Source organism: Cetorhinus maximus, chromosome 22, assembly GCF_964194155.1.
Source record: "Cetorhinus maximus chromosome 22, sCetMax3.hap1.1, whole genome shotgun sequence".
In the NCBI taxonomy this organism is placed as follows: domain Eukaryota; kingdom Metazoa; phylum Chordata; class Chondrichthyes; order Lamniformes; family Cetorhinidae; genus Cetorhinus; species Cetorhinus maximus.
In genome coordinates this window covers 11,432,433-11,453,203 of record NC_135900.1, presented here as the reverse complement: position 1 = coordinate 11,453,203, position 20,771 = coordinate 11,432,433, and the positions used below count along the sequence as shown (strand labels likewise).

Below are 20,771 nucleotides of genomic sequence, written 5' to 3'. Positions count from 1 at the left end.
GCACGCGTGAGAGAGTGTGAGTGTGTGCGCATGTGAGAGAGTGAGTGTGTGTGCGCGTGTGAGAGAGAGTGAGTGTGTGTGCGCGTGTGAGAGAGTGTGAGTGTGTGTGCATGTGTGAGAGAGAGTGAGTGTGCGCATGTGAGAGAGTGAGTGTGTGTGAGAGTGAGTGTATGTGTGCGTGTGAGAGAGTGTGACTGTGTGTGAGAGAGTATGAGTGTGTGTATGTGTGCGTGTGAGAGTGTGTGCATGTGAGAGTGTGTGCGTGTGAGTGTACATGTGAGAGTGAGTGTGTGTGTGCGTGCGTGTGAAAGTGTGAGAGAGTGAGTGTGAGTGAGTGAGAGAGAGAGTGAGAGAGTGTGTGGGGCCAGAATTTTTAACTCGTCAGGCGGGCATGTGCCCAACCCGAACGAACGTCCCGACATCACCGCGCACCCACACGCCCGCCAACAATTAACAGGTCCATTAAGGCCATTAAAGTACCAATTAAATGTAATTTTTCACTGCCCGTTTAACCTAACGGCTGGCGGGGCAGACGAAAAGGCCAAGCGGCTTTTGCACTTTTTAGGAAACCTCATCCACGGGCGGGATAAGGTTTCCAACCTCAATTAAGAATTAAATAAAAATTTTAATTTTTCATTCATAACATGTCCCTGCCCATGAGACAGAGTCACATGAGGGGGATTTTTTTAACATTATTAAATTCTTTATTTTTGATTTTTTAATATCTTTGGCTCCCTGAGACACAGAGCTGCCTCAGCGAGTCTTCTCCGCTTGCCCCACCCCCGCACAGGCAGCGCTTCAGGCTCCTTTCACAATGGACAGGCCTTAATTGGCCCGCCAGCGTGAAATCGAGGTCTCGGCCCCATTGTGGGCTGCAGTCGGCTTGCCGACTGCTCCCGCTCAACCCCGACGATGGCAATATTATGCCTAGTGTGTGTATGCGCACATACGCCTGTGTATGTGTGCATGTGTGTTTGTGTGCACATGTATGTGTGCACGCACCTGTGTGTGTTATTGTGTGTTGTGTGTTTGTGTGTGTGTGTGCGCGTGCGTCTGCATGTACTTGCGCATGCATATTTGTATGATAGTGTGTGTGTGATAGTGTGAGTGATTATGTGTGTGTGCGAGATTGTGTGAGAGTGTGTGTATGTGCACTTGCACATGTGTGTCTGTATGTACTTACGCGTGCGTGCGTGTACGTGGGTGTGGGTGTGAAACTTGGCCTGTATTCCCTTCAGTACACAATATGGAGGATTTGATAGGTTAGGTACAGAGAAACTATTTCCACTGATGGGGAAGTCAAGCACAAGGGGACATAATCTGAAGATTTGGGGTAAGCATTTAGAAGGGAAATTAAGAAGATCTTCTTTGTACAAAGGGTGGTGGAAATCTGGACCTCACTCCTGAAAAGATTGTGGTGCTGGTGGGACAACTAGAGCTTTCAAGAAGACAATGATGGATACATTTTTGTTAGATAAGGGTTTGCAGAGATATGGAGCTCAGGAAGGTGAATGGAGTAATGGTACTGAGAAGCCATTGAATGGCAGAGCAGGCTTGAGGGGGTGAATGTCCCGCTCGTGTTCTAATATGTTAGCACATGCTGGGATTTCCATGCATTCTTGGATTGCAATGCTGCCCATCAGAAGTACCATGTTAGAAGTCTGCTCCATTAGGCTTTATCAGACTCACTGTCTAGGCAGACTTAAGGATACATTTCTGGAAATCTGTCAGTATCCCTAGGACTGTACATCTTTGGGGATTGGGGGAATGGTACCTTATATTCACTCGCTATACAGTCCTCAAAATCTGCAGGAAATTCAATAAATTTGCACTGAATTACATCAAACAAGTCCTAAGCTGAGAATCACAGGGTTTCTTTTCAGTACACAGTGCTTTCCTGGCCTACCTTCCAGCTCGCACACTTCCTAATCTCGAGCTCTTCAAAACTCTGTTCCCTCTGTCCTAACCCACACCAAATCCCATTGACCCATCAGTCCCTCTGCTTGCCGAACTGACATTGATAGCAGGTCTGGCAACAAATCGATTGTAAAGTCCTCATCTTGTTTTCAAATCCCTCCATGGCCTCACTCTTCCTTACCACTATAATCTGCTCCAGCCCCAAATCGTCCTGAGATCTCTGCACTCCTCCAATCCTGGCCTCCTGCGCATCCCAATTTCCATCGCTGCACCATGGGCAGCTGTGCCTTCAGCCAGCTAGACTTTAAGCTCCAGCGTTCCGTACCAAAGCTCCCTGCTTCTCTATCTTGCTCTCCTCCTTTAAAATGCTCCTTAAAACCTCTGATCAAACTTTAGCTCACTCACCCTAAGGTTCCTTTGTGCGGCTTAATATCAAACTTTGTTTGATAATGCTCTTGTGAAGCACTTTTACTACATTAATGGTGTTATATACTTGTTGCTATCCTCTACACCCTAAAATGGAAACCTAGTGCTGTAGTTTAACCACACGAGATGGTAGTGATCAGGGTATGGGTTACCTCTCCATAGTCACTGTGTTTGACGGTACATGATTAAGCTAGTTACTGTTGAGAACACAAGGCTACCTCCTCGTCTCTTTCTTGCTTCTCCCTCCCCATTTCTCTGACCTTCGAAATCCAACGTACTGCTTACAGAAAATCTTTTGTGTCACAGTTCAGCCGAGAGCCAAAAAAACCTTTAGTTCAAAGGGGGTTTGTCAAGCCTGATTATTCGTGAAGGCCAGGTTTCAAGCTTAGGTCCTGTGGAGAGGTTGCGCTACAGGAATTAGGTCAACTCCCAGAATGTTCTCAGGAAAATAAAATGATTACTTTGTACTTCTACACAATTCAGCGGCTTGTCATTAATCTTGGATGAGCTCGAGCATCCCAACTTTATCATCTTGACACTTCTACTTAGCGGCCAATTCTAGGAGGGCAACACTGCAAGCTACAACTCCAGGTCCTGTGGAGAAGATACAGCAACAGAAAGGGAAAAGTTTGTTTAAGTGTCTTCACTACTGGGATGTGGGCATCACTGGCGAGACCACCATTTACTGGCCATCCCTAGTTATAGTCAGACGCTCAGTTGGTAGCGTTCTTGCCTCTGAGTCACAAGGTTCTGGGTTCACGTCCCCCACTAGGGCTTGAGTATAAGAATCTATGCTGTCACTCCAGAACTGAGGGAGTGCTGTGTTGTTGGAGGTGCTGTCTTTCAGATGAGCCACTAAACTGAGGCTCTACCTGCCTGTGCAGGTTTGTGTGAAAGATCCTGCTGCGCTATTTCGAAGAAGAACAGGGGAGATATCCCTAGTGTCCTGGCCAATATTTATCCCTCAATCACCAAAATAAAGCCACGGATTATCTGGTCACTGATTGTGGGAGCTTGCTGTGCTCAAATTGGCTGCAGCATTCACTACATTACAACAGTGATTCAAAAATATTTCATTGGCTATAAAGTGTTTTGGGGCCATTGGAGGCTGTGAAAAGTGCTCTGTAAATGCAGTTCCTTTTCGCTCTAAGGGTTTCATATAGCCAGCTAGACTAGCATTCCTTACCAAATCTCCATGTTTCTCTATCTTGCTCTCCTCCTTTTAAGATGCTTCTTAAAATCTCTTTAATTAAACTTTAGGTCAACAATTGGCAATGGTTTCATGGTCATCATCAGGTTTTTAATTCCAGCTTTATTGTTGAATTCAAATTCCACCATCTGCCATGGTGGGATTTGAACCCAGGTCCCCAGAGAATTACCCTGGGTCTCTGGAATACTAGTCCGGTGATAATACCACTATGCAACCACCTCCCAAATTGAGTCAACAGACAGGAAAATTCCCAATGCGGTCTCCTCTACATTGGAGCGACCAAGCGCAGAATGGGTGACCGCTTTGCGGAACACCTTCGGTCTGTCCGCAAGCATGACCCAGACCTCCTTGTCGCTTGCCATTTCAACACTCCACCCTGCTCTCATGCCCACATGTCCGTCCTTGGCCTGCTGCAATGTTCCAGTGAAGTTCAACGCAAACTGGAGGAACAGCACCTCATCTTCCGACTAGGTACTTTACAGCCTCCCAGACTTATTGAGTTCTACAACTTCAGATCATGAACTCTCTCTTCCATCCCCACCCCCTTTCCGATCTCCCTTTTTTCTAATTATTTATATATTTTTTTAATATATTTTTCTTTTCCCACTTATTTCTATTATTATTTTTAAATGTATTGTTTTATCTCCACCATTTAGCCTATTCCGATCCCTTCCCCCCACCCCACCCTCACTAGGGCTATCTGTCACTTGCTCATCCTGCTTTCTACCCTTAATGTCCCCATTAGCACATTCCTTAGCTAATATCACCACCGTCAACACCCCTTTGTCCTTTTGCCTATGACACCTTTGGCAATCTCTTCTTTGCCTCCACCTATCACTGGTCCTCTATCCAGCTCTACCTGTCCCGCCTCCCTCAACCAGATTATATTTCACCTCATTTCTATTTTTATTTAATTCTAATGAAGAGTCATACGGACTTGAAACGTTAACTCTGTCTTCCTCTCCACCGATGCTGTCAGACCTGCTGAGTTTTTCCAGCTATTTTTGTTTTTGTTTGAGGAAAATTCCCAGTGCAGTTGACTCTTAACTGCCCGTTGAAAATTCCCAGTGCTGAAAACCTGGGACAGCCGGAGATGCTGGTAGCCAGGAGCAAGTAAGCCAGCATCAGACTCAGTTGTGATACCCAAACACATGCTGAGCTGAGCGCCTCATATGAGACTCAGGCCGGGATTTTCTGGGCCCAGTCGTGACAGGACTCACCGTGGGAGATTCGGCGGCCCATTCAGAAGCCCATTGGCTTTCGGTGGGAACCGGACGATCCCGGCGACGGATGGGGGCTGGCAAATGCCGCCCCCTTTGTGTTTAGACACGCTCATGAGGAATCGGCATTTGGGTAGGATACTGGAAAGTTGGCGATGTCCCCTGGCACAGAGCCCCTAAATAAACCAGCTTGGCTGATAAGTAAATTGAAATGGAAATCAGGCCGTTTCTATAATGGGTGGACCGACTGGCATCGGTTTTACGCCAGTACCGCAAATTGGAAATCAAACCTGTTGGTCTTCTGGAGAAAATGATGGGGGGTGGGGGTGGGAGGGGACGAAGTTGGATATGGATGGGGGAGAAAGGAAAATGACTGTACAAAATTTTCTCGCTTTGGATACTGACTATTGATTCTCTATTGGAGCTTCTACGCTGTTACAAGCTTCACACTATCTCCCAGCACTGCCAGAGGATGACAGACTACATTTGCACATCAACCACTAATACTATTTAAAATAGACTTTCTTGAGATGTGCATCAAATTAAACAGCATTTGCATGCAGCCTCTCCCTGGCCTCCATTCAGAAACCAAAACAACATTTGTTGGGAATTCCAGCAGTGGAAACACTGTATCCGATTAGTCAACTTAAACACACACGCCACAAAAGGATGAATCATCGTTTCACCGCACATTTGATACAAAGGCCATGAACTGCAGCAAGCTCAAAACCTAAAACTCTCCAACAAAATCCACCAGTTCAAATCAATTCACTAAAATTGTGCTTTCTCCCTTTATATGCCAGTGTGAGGTAGAGGAATTTATAGCGATAAAATGCTGCTTTGTTTTGGGATTTCAATCTACTTCCCTAATAAGGCACTGTTAAATGAAACTTGGCACTTGGTGTCTAAGATTGGCTGTGTCCGAGTGGAAATATACAGTTGTATCGTAGCAAGGGAGTGACAGTGTGTCCCAAGTCCATATTTAGTGGAACAGTTTAATGTTATACACTGGAAATGAGTTTAAAATGGGTTAATGCTTCTTCAGTTCTCACTTTCCAATACAGTTCAATCATTTGAGAAAGAAACTATGGGATCAAATTTGAACTTGGGTTTTTGACCACAACAGCAACTTGTATTGTGTCGGCATCCTTCCATCTATGAGAGATGATGGGCACACAGCAAGCAATCCATTTAGATGGGTTGTCTTCACTTTGGGCACCTTCGCTGATGGCTGTGAAGGCCAATCCTCGAGAAACAGGCTCTGCCACATGCAAGGCACATGAAGCTGGCAAGTGACGTCGTGGGTCATTGTTTTCGGTGTTGGTGCCTGTTGCCAAGATGCTGTAGCCACTGGTCATCGTAGCATTGAATGCCAGCCCACAGGCGGTTTCTCCATTTCCCCTCATCTGCCGACGAGTCACTCCTACGTGCGATAGTCGTTGTTTAGGGCCTTCATGTCACACTTGGAATCATCCTCGAAACGGAGCCTTGGACGGCTCCGCTGGTTGTCTGGACGCTCGCCCGCACGCCCGCCGAGCGGAAAATTCCACCCAGTGAATCCAAACGGTTATCCTGAGGGGACTCCCTATGGACTCCAGCACAGCACAGCACAGGCACAGGGAGCCCTCTGGCTTCAGGGAGCTTACATTCCGCACTCCCCTGCACCTGCGCTGACTTCAGCGCTTGCCCTCTTCCTGCCCCTACCCGGCAGCGCTGAGCCTTTTAGCGTCAATGGGCTAGCCAGGGTGAAATCGTGGTTTGGGGCCGATCGCAGGCAGCAGCCCCGTTCCTCGGACGTCCCCGGCTGCCCGCCGATCCCGGCCGCCCGCCGATCCCGAGAACTCTACCCACTGTGTTCAACCTTTGGCATTGGGAAATCAAAAGCTGGTGATCGACTTGCGCCCAGACTGCATGGCAGAAACTGGCTGCACCCACAACACACGCCAAACAAACCGATGTATGGGCCCCAGAAATCAAAGATACTTTCCTCTTCCAAAGCCCGTTTTGGAATACAGATGCCCTAAAGGGAAATGTTAGTCCACCACCCCTTCCCCCATCGTCGTGTTCAGTTGTTCTGTGTTTGATTACATGAGCTTGTTTACTATCGATGCTCACTGCACTTGATCGGTTAAGCCTGGTTGTGGACTCAGGGAAAAGTAAACAACCTGTAGAAAGACTTCGAAGCCAGAGCTGAAGCATGGAGTTGACATTTTAAAGCATTATGAATAAAACCTGTATTACACATAGAAACTAGCATCATCTCTGCCTGAGATGTAAGATATACACCACCCATCACCCCTCCTCTAGGCAAAGCAAGAGGAAGTGGATACAGCTCACCACAATCAGACAAAAGATTTCCAGGAAAATGATGGGAGAAAAACTGTCATCTGTAATCCTTGCAAAGATCCACATCCTATTACTCTCTAGTATAGTACCGTGCCTGATCTATCTAAGAAATAATATATAACTAAACAAAGAGGAGACCTATATCCAGAACAATGCTGTGCAGTAATATTTTTAATTGCACCCGCATAATTTTAGCCTCACTACTTGTGGATTTCTAAAAAAGGTCCAAATTTGCAATCTCGTTGGTGCAGTGCGCTAGCATGCTTTCTGTCCAACTCTGGCACTGGGATGAATGTTCCCTCTCTCTGCTAGCTGTCTGAATCCCAAATGCAACAAATTCAGGAAAGGGGCCAAATATCTTCAATCTGTTCACTGTTCAGCAGCAATTTCACCAAATTGTCAATCTCAATCAGACAAAGAACAATCCATGTGGATAGTGAGTGTTAGACGTGGAAAAATTCACACTGGGCTAATGAGGACATGATCCCTCTCGAGGTTACATCGAAGTCGTAAGTGTCAACCTTGACTCAGCAGCAGCCCGCTCACCTCTAGTCAAGAAAGCTCATGAGCTCAAGCCTCATTCCAGTAACTAGAGAACATCATTTAGGCTGACGTTTCAGTGCCACCCTGAGGGAGTGCTGCACAGTTGGAGATGCCGTCTTTCAGGCAAAGCATTAAATCCACGACTGCACGTCTTCTGAGGGGGGGCCTAAAGGATCAGATGGCAATTAAAGAGCATGGGAGGTGCTCTGGCCAACACTTACCCCTCTTACAACACTAAGAACAGATTATCCAGTCATTAATTTGACTGCTGTTTGTGGAATCTTACTTTAGTATTGCTGAAAATAGACATTTTGTTGAAGCTTTTTGTCTTGCACTCGTCAGGACTATCACAAGAATACCGGTGTCAGTGGAAGCAACAACTTTATACTGCATGAGATATATAAGCAACAACTTTGTACTGGAAGAGATAAAGTTGTTATTTCCCCTGACATTGGTATTCTTGCAATTGTCCTGATGAGCGCAAGACGAAAATCTTCGACAAAATCTTGCTTAGCACTTTTTTTACTAGATTGCAACAACGTCTGTAAAATGCTTTGAGATGTCCTGAGGCTATGAAACTGTTCTTCCTACCTAAATGGGGCAGTGGAAAGGCAACTCCACCATTAACTTGTCCACATTTTACTTAAAGTGGACGTGCTTGAGGCAGGCATTAGAAGCCAGAGTAACAATGATACCTTGCATTTAGATAATACATCGTTAACATTGAAAAACGTCCCGAGTGCTTCATAGAAGCGTGATCACAGAAATTGGTGGCGAGTCAAAGAAGGAGCCACCAGGAGGAATGGTTAAAAGTTTAATTGAGGAGGTGGCTTTTAAGGAGTGTCGTAAGGGAGGAGAGATAGGTGAAGAGGTTTAGGGTGGGAATTCCAGAACTTAGGACCCAGATGACTGAAGATACGGCTGCCAAAGGTGGTGAACTACTGAAGTGGGGGGATGCACGGGAGACCATAGTTGGAGGAACACAAGAACACAGGGTTCTTGAAGGGTTCTAGGTCTGGAGAAGGATGCAGAGATTGGTGGGGGGGGGGTGGGGTGGGTGTGGGCAGTGGGGGCTGGATGGGTAGAGGTTTGTGGTTGAGGGGTGAGGGCATGGAGGGATTTAAAGACACGAAAAATAATTTTAAAGCTGAAGTGTTGGAGGGGCCCTGGAGCCAAGCTGCAAGGACAGGGGTGTTGCACTGAGCAGGTTGATTTAGGATAGGGGCGGTTTTGGATGTGCCGAAGTTTACGGAGGCTGGAGGAAAGGAGGCCGGCCCACAATGCAGTGGAATTTGAAGGTCACAAAGCCATGGGCTAAGGTTCCAGTAGCATTTAGGCTGAGAAGCAAAAGCAGGCAATGTTGAGGTTTAAAGTAGGTGGGCTTTGTAATGGTGTAAAAATGCATTTCCATTTCCCAGCACTGATACTTCACCATTAACAGCACAAAAGTTTACCGAAATTAAGAATGAGTAATTCCTCAGGCGGGGAGGTGGAGGGAGGGGTAGCTGATTAAACGTCTTGAGGATCTGAAATCCATTGCAGTTCCAGTGAGCTACCTGTAAATGTTTAACATTGGTATTATGACATCCAGTGTATAATGATGAAGCTATACCTCACCGTACTATGTAATGATTGAAAAGGTGAAATACGTATCCAGTTTATCAGATTGAGAATATGGAGCGTTAGACGGCACTAGTTATTTCTTTCAAGCACACAAATTGTCCAGCAGAGCTTACTAGATAATGATGAAGAACACTAACTTTAACCCATTTTACTCTCTTGGCTGAGAGATTCGGACATCCAATGCACCTTCCTGGCTCTGATCAGTTGGTTCAGCATTGATCAGTGGCTTTCTAGAAGATAATGAGTAGGAGGAGGCCATTCAGCCCTTTGAGTCTGTTCCGCCATTCAGTTAGATCATGGCCGATCTGTATCTTAGCTCCAATTATCCACCTTGGTTCTGTAACCCTTATTCCCCCTGCCTAACAATCTCAGTTTTGAAATTTTCAATTGACCACCCAGCCCCCGAAGCCTCAACAACTTTTCTTGGGGGGTGGGGGGGCGCAGTTCCAGATTTCCTTTTATGTGAAAAACTGCTTCCTGATATCATCCCTAAACAGCCAAGATCTAATTTTAAGGTTGTGCCCCCTTGTTCTGCGTTCCCCAGCCAGAGGAACAGTTGCCCCATAGCTACCCTATGAAGTCCTCCAATCATCTTAAACACCGCTTAATCTTCTACACACAAGGAAACAAATTTAAATCTTTGAGCCCTAGTGATATTTAGTCCATAAATTCTGGTCTACAGAGTCCAGTATCTCTATCCCACTCATTTACCTACTTAGGGCACTAATGGCGAATATACATCACCTCATCACTTGCTTTTGAAATTCAGTCACTGTTGCTATGTAATCAAATTTGGCAGTCAATTTTCACACAACTCCCAGCAAAGAAGCAATGGCCATCTAATGTGTTTTTGATTGCGGGAGGAATGTTGGCCAGGGTACCAAGAGAACTGCCGACACTCTTTGATCTTCCTCGATTGGTGCCATGGGATCTCTTTACTTGAAAGAGGCAAAACAATGGGGGCATCGCTTTAACACCTCATCCGAAAGATGGCACCACTGACAGTGCCGCTCCTGGCACTGCGTTGAAGCGTTAGACACACTCAGGTCCTCGGGTGGGATTTGCACCCACATTCTTCTGATGTAGAGGCGAGTGCGCTACAAACTGAGCCAGGCTAACACTAATGCAGTCCAGAGCAAGCAGAGTTATTCAAGACTGTTAGCCTAAGTTCCCTGCAAGTGGCTCTGAATAAAACCAACAGAGTACCAATTCAGGAAGGAGGTTATCTGTCAAAAAGGATCCCAGTCACAATCTGTAGAAATTATTTTGCCTCAGAGCTGGGCGGTCGAAGCTGCTCCTACAAAAAGCAATTTAGCATGAAGGTCTGAATTGACAAACCCTAACTATTTGGCTGGGGCTACTTTAGCCATAACATTCTAATTGCTGCATAAGCAGTCTACTGTGCACGAAATGCCTGGCCCAAGATTCAGATGCTCAAAGTTTTGATACTGAGGAAATCAAAACTCTATCACAATGTTGGGAATTGCATGAATGCTTGACAGCAGCTCAACTTAGAATAGAACTATAGAATGATTTACAGCACAGAAGGAGGCCATTCAGCCCTTCATTACTGTGCCAGCTCACTGCAGGAGCAATCCAGCTAGTTCCCATCCCCTGATCTTACCCTGTAGCCCTGCATTTTTTTTTCTCTTAAGGTGTTTACCCAATTCCCTTTTGAAAGCCGCGACTGAATCCGCCTCCGCCTCACTCTCAGGTTATAAAACATTCCAGATCCTAACCACTCGCTGCGTAAAAGATGTTTTCCTTAAGTCGTCACTGAATTTTTTTGTCAATCCCCTTGAATTCCCATTAAATCCCCCTATAATTAGTTCTGATCAACTCAGAGGGAGCATTAGAAAACTTAGAGATTGGATATAGTCCAAAAATTAACTGCATGAATAAAGATATAGTTTGCAGCAGCACTTAAACTGAATTTCTCCCTTAATTGTTTACGTGATCAAACTGCGCTGTGTAACGTTAGTCAAAAAGAAACAGGTTAACACCCTACATCAAAAGAGAGTGCACAACGAAAATCCATAAGAACAAGCGGTTTCACACCATAAGATTGTGTGATCTGTATTCAGTTGCTTTTGGTGTTTGCACTGTTCTGATGTGTCAGCTGTGTCTCAGGTGGCAACATGCCTGCCTCAACGTCAGGAGGCTGTGAGTTCAAGTCCCGCTCCAAAGACATATGCACAAAATCTAGGTTGACACTCCAAATGCTGCACTATTGGAGGTGGTGTCTTTTGAACGTAATGATAAACTGAGGCCCTTGCTGGTAAGTGTCATCGTCCCCACCAAAAAACCCTATTTGCTTGCCACTGACTCCAATACCCCTCTGTGGCAATTGGCTCTTTGCCCTTCACGCCTGCGCTTGTTAAACTACATTGGACCCCGGTCTGTCAAAACCTCTGCTTTAAAATTTCCAAATCCCTCCAAGGCCTTATCCATCCCTATCTGTAACCTTCTTAAATCCTACCTCTTTAGCCAAGTTTTTGGTCACCAGTCCCAATATCTCCTGTTGTGTGTTAGTGTCAAATTTTGTTTGCTAATGTCCCTGTGATGCACTGGAACACACAAAATATGATCATGACTGATCTTGGGCTTCAACTCCACTTTCCCACTCGTTCCTCATATCCCTTGACTCCCTGAAGGACCAAAAGTCTGCCTATCCCAGCCTTAAATATAGTCAACAAAGGGCCATGGGAATTTCAACTATGTGAAGAGTGATTTAAAATTGCAATTTATCATTGTTGTTCTGGCGGTATTGCAAGGAATCTCCTTCAGAGCTACAACCTTCCACGATAGCTGCGTGCCTCTACTTCTGGACTCTTGCGCATCCCTGGTTTTCATCACTTCACCACTGGTGGCCATGTGCTCATTTGCCTAGGCCCTAAGCTCTGGAATTCCCTCCCTAAACCTCTCCACCTCTCTGCCTCTCTCTCTCCCTTTAAGACACTTCTTAAAACCCATCTCATCAGCCAAATCCTTTTGGCCATTTGCCCTGGGAACAGAACTTTATCAAGCTTCACACTAAAGAAAGTTGCATAGCACAAGAAGGTTTCAGCAGGACAAAGTGTGAAGAACATTTGAATAATTGAAAATAATCTACTTGAATATTTGAAGAGATTAATGCATTATTCAGTCGCTCCTAATTTGGGTGAATATAGCTGATTTTATAAGGGCAACTTAGAGTTATATATCACCATTGACATTGTTAAACATCCCAAGTTGCCGCACAGGAGAGTTAGTAAACAAAATGTGACACCGAACCTCATAAGGAGATATTAGGACAGATGATCAAGAGAGGTCAGATTTAAGGAGATTACAGCAATAGGGAGAGACCATGGAAGGATTTGGAAATAAATTTCAATAGAAGAAAGAGCAACAAAATAATAGAATTTCAAAACTCCACTGTACACATTTACTGAAAGCCATGCTTACTGTTCATGGTTTACTTAAACTGCATACCGTTAGTGTAGGAAGGTCCATACGTACAAAGAAAATCCAGATAGAGGCCAGAAGCTCTGGAATGGAGGGGAGAACATGGAGTATTTTCCCAAGGAAGAGAAAAGTAAATTCTTGAAACACTCAGCAGTCACCTATGAAAAAAAAGGGAGGCCAACCCTCCAAGATTGGCCTGCAGACTCCAGGAATTGGAGAATAAAACTCACCATCCTGACTTGGAAATATATCGCCGTTCCTTCACTGTCACTGGGTCAAAATCAGGAACTCCCTCCCTAACAGCACTGTGGGTGGACTGCAGTGGTTCAAGAAGGCAGCTCACTACCACCTTCTCATGGGCAATAAATGCTGATCTAGCCAGCGACACCCACATCCCATGAACGAATATAAAGATCAATCTCTGAGACACTACTGTGTGCAACCCTGGAGAAAAATCATAGGGACATCAAAAAAATGTGTTTTTGTCATTTTCTTTGAACATTTCTCTTTACCAGGTTTAAAAATATTGAAAAAGGGGATAAAGAAGGCTGTTTGGCTGATAGTCAATCATCATCTAATTGGGTAATGAGTCTTTTTTTGCTTTTTGCTCTTTCAGAACTGTGTCATTTAGTCTATGTTGTCACTCCCTATCACTTTAGCCAAAATGCATCACCTCACACTTCTCTCTATTAAATTCCATCCACCACTGGTCTGTCCATTCTACTAACCTATTAATGTCTTGTATTTTTTTAATTCATTCATGGGATGTGGGCTTTGCTGGCTGGGCCAGCATTTATTGCCCATCCCTAGTTGCCCTTGAGAAGTTGGTGGTGAGCTGCCTTCTTGAACCGCTGCAGTCCATGTGGTGTAGGTACACCCACAGTGCTGTTAGGAAGGGAGTTCCAGGATTTTGACCCAGCAACAGCGAAGGAACGGCGATATATTTCCAAGTCAGGATTGTGAGTGACTTAGAGGGGAATTTGCAGGTGGTTGTGTTCCCATCTATCTGCTGCCCTTGTCCTTCTAGATGGTAGTGGTCGTGGGTTTGGAAGGTGCTGTCTAAGGAGCCTTAGTGAATTCCTGCAGTGCATCTTGTAGATGGTACACACTGCTGCTACTATGCGTCGTTGGTGGAGGGGGCGAATGTTTGTGGATGTGGTGGCAATCAAGCGGGCTGCTTTGTCCTGGATTTCCAATTGGTGTAGGAAGGCAGTGTGTCACAAGGATGGATGTGTTGCCAACTAATGGCTGGAGCGTGGTGGCAAGTCGCGTAATGAAACCTCCAGTAATACATTTCTATTATATAACTTGGCAACCCTAGTGGAAAGATAATGCTTCAGGGCGATTACATTTCATCAGAACTTGGGATCTCCATTTTGAGCCATTGCAGCCCATATGGTGAAGACACTCCCACAGTGAACAGTAGGGGACTTCAGGGGTTAACCCAGCATGGATGACGGAATGGCCAATATATATTCAAGTCAGGATGACGTGCCCCTTATCATGTTACCCTGTTGAAAAAACTGGGAATGTAAATCTATCACCAAGAGCTTAAACAATGGGCATTGGATTAGGGATGCCAGTCTTTCTAGGACCAAATTAAAATGGTGCCAACACAAAATAGCTGGCTTGGCAGTGTGTTACAGTTCATTCAGGGAGTCCTGTTGCTGTGGCAACATGCACTTTTACACTCAGGAATCTCTCCCACTCTTACCGCCTGCCCAGGGGTGTGTTGGAAAGATTTGCAGGCTGATAATCAGCCTGTTTGGCCACATCCTGAACACATCTTTGGTGCCATCAAGTCCTAGGGTGGGACGTGAAATCAGAGCTTTGGGCTAAGAGACAAGGACACTGCAGACTGCGCCACAGGGGCCACCAAAGATGACACACCATTAATGCAGAAAGGCAGCTTTCTAAAAAATTAATTCATGGGATGTGAGCTTCGCTGGGTAGGCCAGCACTTATTGCCTATCCCCTAGTTGCTCTTGAGAAGGTGGTGATGAGCTGCCTCCTTGAACTGCTGCAGTCCACGTGGTGTAGGTACACCCACGGGTGCTGTTATGGAGAGAGTTCCAGGATTTTGACTCAGTGACAGTGAAGGAACGGCGATATATTTCTAAGTCAGGATGGTAAGTGATTTGGAGGGGAACTTCCGGGTGGTGGTGTTCCCATGTGTCTGCTGCCCTTGTCCTTCTAGATGGTAGCGGTCGTGGCTTTGGAAAGTGCTGTCTAAGGGATCTTCGTGAGTTCCCGCAGTGCATCTTGTAGATGGTACACACTACTGCTACTGTGCGTCGGTGGTGGAGGGGGTGAATATTTGTGGATGTTGTGCCAATCAAGTGGGCTGCTTTGTCCTGGATGGTGTCAAGCTTCTTGAGTGTTGTGGGAGCTGCACTCATCCAGGCAAGTGGGGAGTATTCCATCACACTCCTGACTTGTGCCTTGTAGATGGTGGACAGGCTTTGAGTGTCAGGAGCTGAGTTACTCGCAGCAGGATTCCTAACCTCTGACCTGTTCTTGCAGCTACAGTATTTATTTGGCTAGTCCAGTTCAGTTTCTGGTCAATGGTAACCTCCAGGATGTTGGGGGATTCGGCGATGGCAATGCCATTGAACATCAAGGGCGGTGGTTAGATTCTCTCTAGTTGGAGATGGTCATTGCCTGGTACTTGTGTGATGCAAATGTTACTTATATAGTGCTCTGGCGCCAACCTACAACTGATGTACAGATTTTGTGAAGCCAGTCGTGATATAAGAGCTGTCAGTAGTAACACAGCCCCAGAATGTAACAACTGTTAAGAAAATGTCAATTTTTTTTTCTGGTGGAGAAATAGTTTCTCAACTAGTTTCAAAACACATTGGCTGTTTCATCATAACTGTTATCAGTCTGCAAGTAGTTAGCTAAGTTCAGAGGTCCCTTGGGTTTTATGTGCTCCCACATTTTCTTGATGCAATTATTTGTCAAAGAGGGAAAAATACATTCATAAAAATGGGTGACTAATGTTGTAGCAATTCCCTTACAGGGATTGTAGATGGTCAACAATGCTGCTGGATGGACTGGATTCAAGTGTTGCCCGTGATCTGATTCTTCTAAATTACAATTTTAGAAAAAAAAGCCACAGAAAAATCTATGGAACAGAAAGAGGCCATTCAGCCCATCATATCTGTGCCAGCCGAGAGACAGCCGTCTCGCCTAATGAAATCTTCCAGCTCTTCGAAGGTTCATTAGATTGGTCCCTGGGATGAGAGGGTTGTCCTATGACGAGAGGCTGAGTAAATTGGGTCTACATTCTCTGGAGTTTAGAAGAATGAGAGGCGACCACCTTGAAACATACAAGATTCTGACGGGGCTTGATAGGGTAGAGGCTGAGAAATTGTTTCTGCTGGTCAGGGAATCGAAAACACAGGGGGCACAGTCTCAGGATAACGGGCCTGTCATTTCGGACTGAGATGAGGAGAAAATTACTTCACTCAAAAGATTGTGAATCTTTGGAATTCTCTACCTCAGAGGATAGCTGTGGATTCTCCAACATTGAATACGTTTAAGGCTGGGATAGACAGATTTTTGGTGTCAGGGAATTCTGAAATATGGGGAGCGGGCGGGAAAATGGAGTTGAAGCCCAAGACCAGCCATGAACGCATTGAATGGTGGAGCAGGTTTGATGGGCTGTATGGTCTACTCCTGCTCCTATTTCTTGTGCTCTTGTAGCCCGTAGCCCCATAGGTTACAACACCTCAAGTGCATGTCCAGTGACTTTTAAAATGCGATAAGGGTTTCTGCCTCCCTTTCAGGCAGTAAGCTCCCACAGCCCTCTGGGTGAAAAAAAATACACCTCAACTCCCCTCCAATCCTCTGTCAATTACTTTAAGCATACGGCCCCGGCTTATTGACATCTCTATAATGGAAATTGGTTCTTCCTATCCATTCCACCTAGGCCCCTCATATTAACCATTCATTTTCTTTTAAACAATTACTTATTTTAAGTTTACTGTACAGGAAATAATTGAATCGTACAACATAAAGAGGCCATTCGGCCCATCATGGGCCAGGTTTTTCCAGACCTTTTGGGACCAGAAGATCCTGGTGGCGGGTGGGCCTGAAAATCCAAACCATGGCTTCTTGAAAGAGCTATCCGTTTAGTCCCGCTCCCCGTTCGTTCTCCGTAGCCCTACCACTCGCTCTTTTTCAAGTGTATAGCCAGTTCCACCGCCCTCTCAGGCAGCACATTCTTGATCGTAAGCCCTCGTTGCATAAAAAAAGAGTTTCTCTTCACCTAGTCCTCTGGTTCTTTTGCCAGTTCCCGTGACAAAAATAATACTTGTTGGCAGCCCTTTCAAATTATACTTTGGAGCCAACATACTGACAATAAAACTGTGCTAAAGGTGATTACTTTCAAAAGGCCGACTACGCTTTGCGGCACTGCAAGGGACACATGGAGCCTCTGTATGATCTGAAGGAACCTGGGGACATGGTTTCCACAGCAGGCTGGAAGAGGTCAATGCTGGCTCAGAATCAGTCTGGCTCCCACGGCCACAGGAGCTGTTGTCATCGTTATGTAATTTCAGGTCCAAATAACCCAAATGAGGTCAACTGAATTGCTGTTTTACAGTTGGACAAGTCCCAGTGGATTTGTACTGAAGACTCGATCTCAGTCAGTTCAGGATGCACAAAGGTAGAAAGGAGGAGGAGAAGGAGATTTCCGCTGGTGTGGAAAACTTGAGGCCCAAGGAAAACTAAATACTGGCAAAAGAAAGTCTAAATATCGATCTTTATCGGCACGATTTCTCTGTTCTGTAGAACCAGTGGATTACATGCACAATAGGGCAAAGTCTTTCAACTTGATGCATCAGTGCAAACTGTGCCTGTGAACATTATTTTGTATTTATATCTTAAAAGGAGCAGTGATAGAGACCAGATGGCTATAAGTTGCTCAACTTCACCCTTTGATATTGAGCCCAAGAGGCAAACCTTCCCTCCTCACAAGTAATAACAAAAGACTTGCATTTATATAGCAGTTTTCACAGCCACAGGCCATCTCAAAAGTACTTCACAGCCAATGAAGAGCTTTTGAACTGTGTGGTAATGTATGAAACACTGCAGCCGATTTGCACACAGCAAGCTCCGGCAAACAGCAATGTGACAATGACCAGAGAATCCATATTTTTGTGGTGTCGATCGAGGGACAAATATTGGTCTGGACAGCAGGGATAACTCCCCCGCTTTTCTTCAAATGGCAGCATCCACCTGAGAGGGCTTCGGTTTAAGGCCTCATCCAAAAGATGGCACCTCTGACAGTACGGTACTCCCTCAGCACTGCACCAGGAGTGTCAGCTGGGATTTTTGTTCTGAAGTGGGACTTGAATCCACAATCTTTTAACCCAGAGGAGAGCAGGCTACCAACTAAGCCATAGCTGGCACACAAGTAGCTATGAATAAAAGATTCCACGCTTTCTTAGCAAATATCTATTTTCCGTACGGCATTGGGTCCAGTATTGGCTACAAAAGCTTCTGGGGTCTTGCAATAATTTAGCTTATAGTTAATATACCACATGATGCAAGTTTGAAACACCCAAGCCAGGAAATTTCCAAAGTTCAATTCCTGGACGATCTCATGCTCGATGATCTCAACTGGGGTGGGTGCGCTGAGAACACTATAATCAGATTAGCATCTCTGGAATGGGGTGAGGTGGAAGGATGAGCAACTAGTCAAGAACATTCTTCGTTGCATGCATTGGAACACTGGCTAAAGATAGGATTAGCATCATCTGTGATGGTCTACAAAGTTGAAAACCCTGCTAGGCTTCCCATCATTCCAGGGTTGGTCTGGAACCCCTACAGGCAAACCAGGACAAAGATCATGGGGCATTTAAAAAAAACATTTTGAAAGGCTTTTTTTAAGTTCATTTGGTTTGAACAATTTCATTTATTCATTGTAAAAATATCCAAGAAGGGAGAAAAAAGGCTGCATGACTGACAATCAGGAATTATTCCCAGTCGTCATGGAACTGGTACGTCTTGAGGATGGACGTGTCTGACAACCAATGGTAGGAGTGTGGGGGAGGAGCGTTTGAAGCAGAAGATCATGTGGTGACACCTCCAGGAGTACATCCAACCGGAGTTGGCAACCTGGCATGGACCTGTTAGGTCAAATGGCCTGTTTCTGGTGCTGTAAATGTTTTGCATGTGTTGCTGACGTTCACATTCTAGGCTTATGCATTTCAAGTGGTCATTTGGAGAAGGTACTGGGGAGCTATTGATCTTCACAGGATCAAACTCCAGCATGAGGTATCATGAAAGGAAAGGTTGCCCACAAGGAAGTATGAGAAGAAAAAACCCTCTGTTCCAACACTCTGATTACACAATAGCTGTCTTGCCAGCAACACATGACATTAAGAAAAGAAAGGACTTGCATTCATATAGCCCCTTCCACAATGTCCCAAAGCACTTTACAGCCAATGAAGTATTTATGAAGTGTAATTTGCCGATTAATTGGCAATCAATGCTCACTGCATACACATTGGCCGCAGCACGTACCATCTACAAAATTCACTGCAACAACTCACCGAGGCTTCTTTGACAACATCTCCAAACCCGTGATCCCTACCACTTAGAAGGGCAAGGGCAGCAGGCACTTGGGAATGCTACCGCCTGCAAGTTCCCCACAAAGCCACACATCATCCTGGCTTGAAAATATATTCCATTTCCTTCATTGTCACCGCATCAAAATCCTGGAATTTCCCCCCTGAACAGCAGTGTAGGTGTACCTACACCACATGGACTGCAGGTTTCAAAGGCAAATTAGGGATAGGCAATAAATGTTGGCCTTGCCAGCAATGTTCACATCATCTACAGAATAAACAAATAGATAAATGTGACCTCGGTTTAACATCTGATAAAAACAAGGCACTTCCAACAGTGCAGCACTCCCTCAGTCCTGCACCAGGAGAGTTCGCTTTGATTATATGCTCAAGTCTCTCTATGGGACCTATTACTGGAAATTTCGTCACAGAACCTCCCATCTCCAACTCTCCCACACAGTCAAACAGCTCATTTCCCCCCACATCCAATATTTTTATAATTAATAAACAAAAGTGTTTAAAGGAGGCAGTGGCATAGTGGTATTGTCACTGACTAGTGTTCCAGAGACCCAAGATAATGGTCTGTGGACCAGGGTTCATAGAAACTAGGAGCAGGAGTAGGCCATTCGGCCCTTCGAGCCTGCTCCACCATTCATTATGATCATGGCTGATCATCCAACTCATTAGCCTGCTGCCGCTTTCTCCCCATATCCTTTGATCTCTTTTGTCCCAAGAGCTATATCTAACTCCTTCTTGAAAACATACAATGTTTTGGCCTCAACTACTTTCTGTGGTAGCGAATTCCACAGGTGAAGAAATTTCTCCTCATCTCAGATTCACCATCATGGCAGTTGGTGAAATTTGAATTCAATAAAAATCTGGAATTAACAGCCTGATAGCAACCATGAAACCATTTTTGTAAAAACCCCATCTAGTTTACTAATGCCCTTTAGGGAAAGAAATCTGCCTTACCTGGTCTGGCCTACATGTGACTCCAGGCCCACAGCAATGTGGTTGACTCTTACATACCTGCTGAACAAGGGCAATTAGGGATGGGCAATAAAAACTGGCCAGTGACACCCACATGGATGAGTTTTAAAAAAAGAAAATTAACACCAAGTTAGCAAAATTGAGGATCAGCATCAGCTTGTATTAAAAAAAATGAGTTAAGGACAGAAAACAGCAATGGTGAATGGCTGTTTTTCAGCCTGGAGGATGGTAGACATTGGTGCTCTCCAAGGGTCAGTGCTAGGACCATTCTTTTTTTTGCTATCTATGTGACTGGACATTGGAATACAGAGTAACATTTCAAGATTTGCTGATGATGCCAAACTTGGAGGAGTGACAAACAGTGAGGATGATGACAATCCACTGCAACAACACCTCCAAAAACACTCAAGAAGCTTGACACCGTCCAGGACAAAGCAGCCCCTGGATTGGCACCCCATCCACAAACATTCACTC

General features: G+C 45.2%; 1 protein-coding gene and 1 long non-coding RNA gene across 3 annotated transcripts in view; one reads left to right on the top strand and one right to left on the bottom strand.

The window, feature by feature from the left end:
* Positions 1-18,521, top strand: part of LOC144696346 (uncharacterized) — a 28,468-nt gene extending 9,947 nt beyond the window's left edge. Inside the window, exon 2 of the long non-coding RNA XR_013580148.1 lies at positions 15,752-18,521. This is a non-coding gene — a long non-coding RNA (uncharacterized LOC144696346). The remainder of the gene's footprint in view (positions 1-15,751) is intronic.
* The window catches only part of chst11 (carbohydrate (chondroitin 4) sulfotransferase 11), a 199,685-nt gene that overhangs the window by 62,535 nt on the left and 116,379 nt on the right, over positions 1-20,771 (bottom strand). The gene's annotated exons all lie outside the window — the stretch shown is intronic.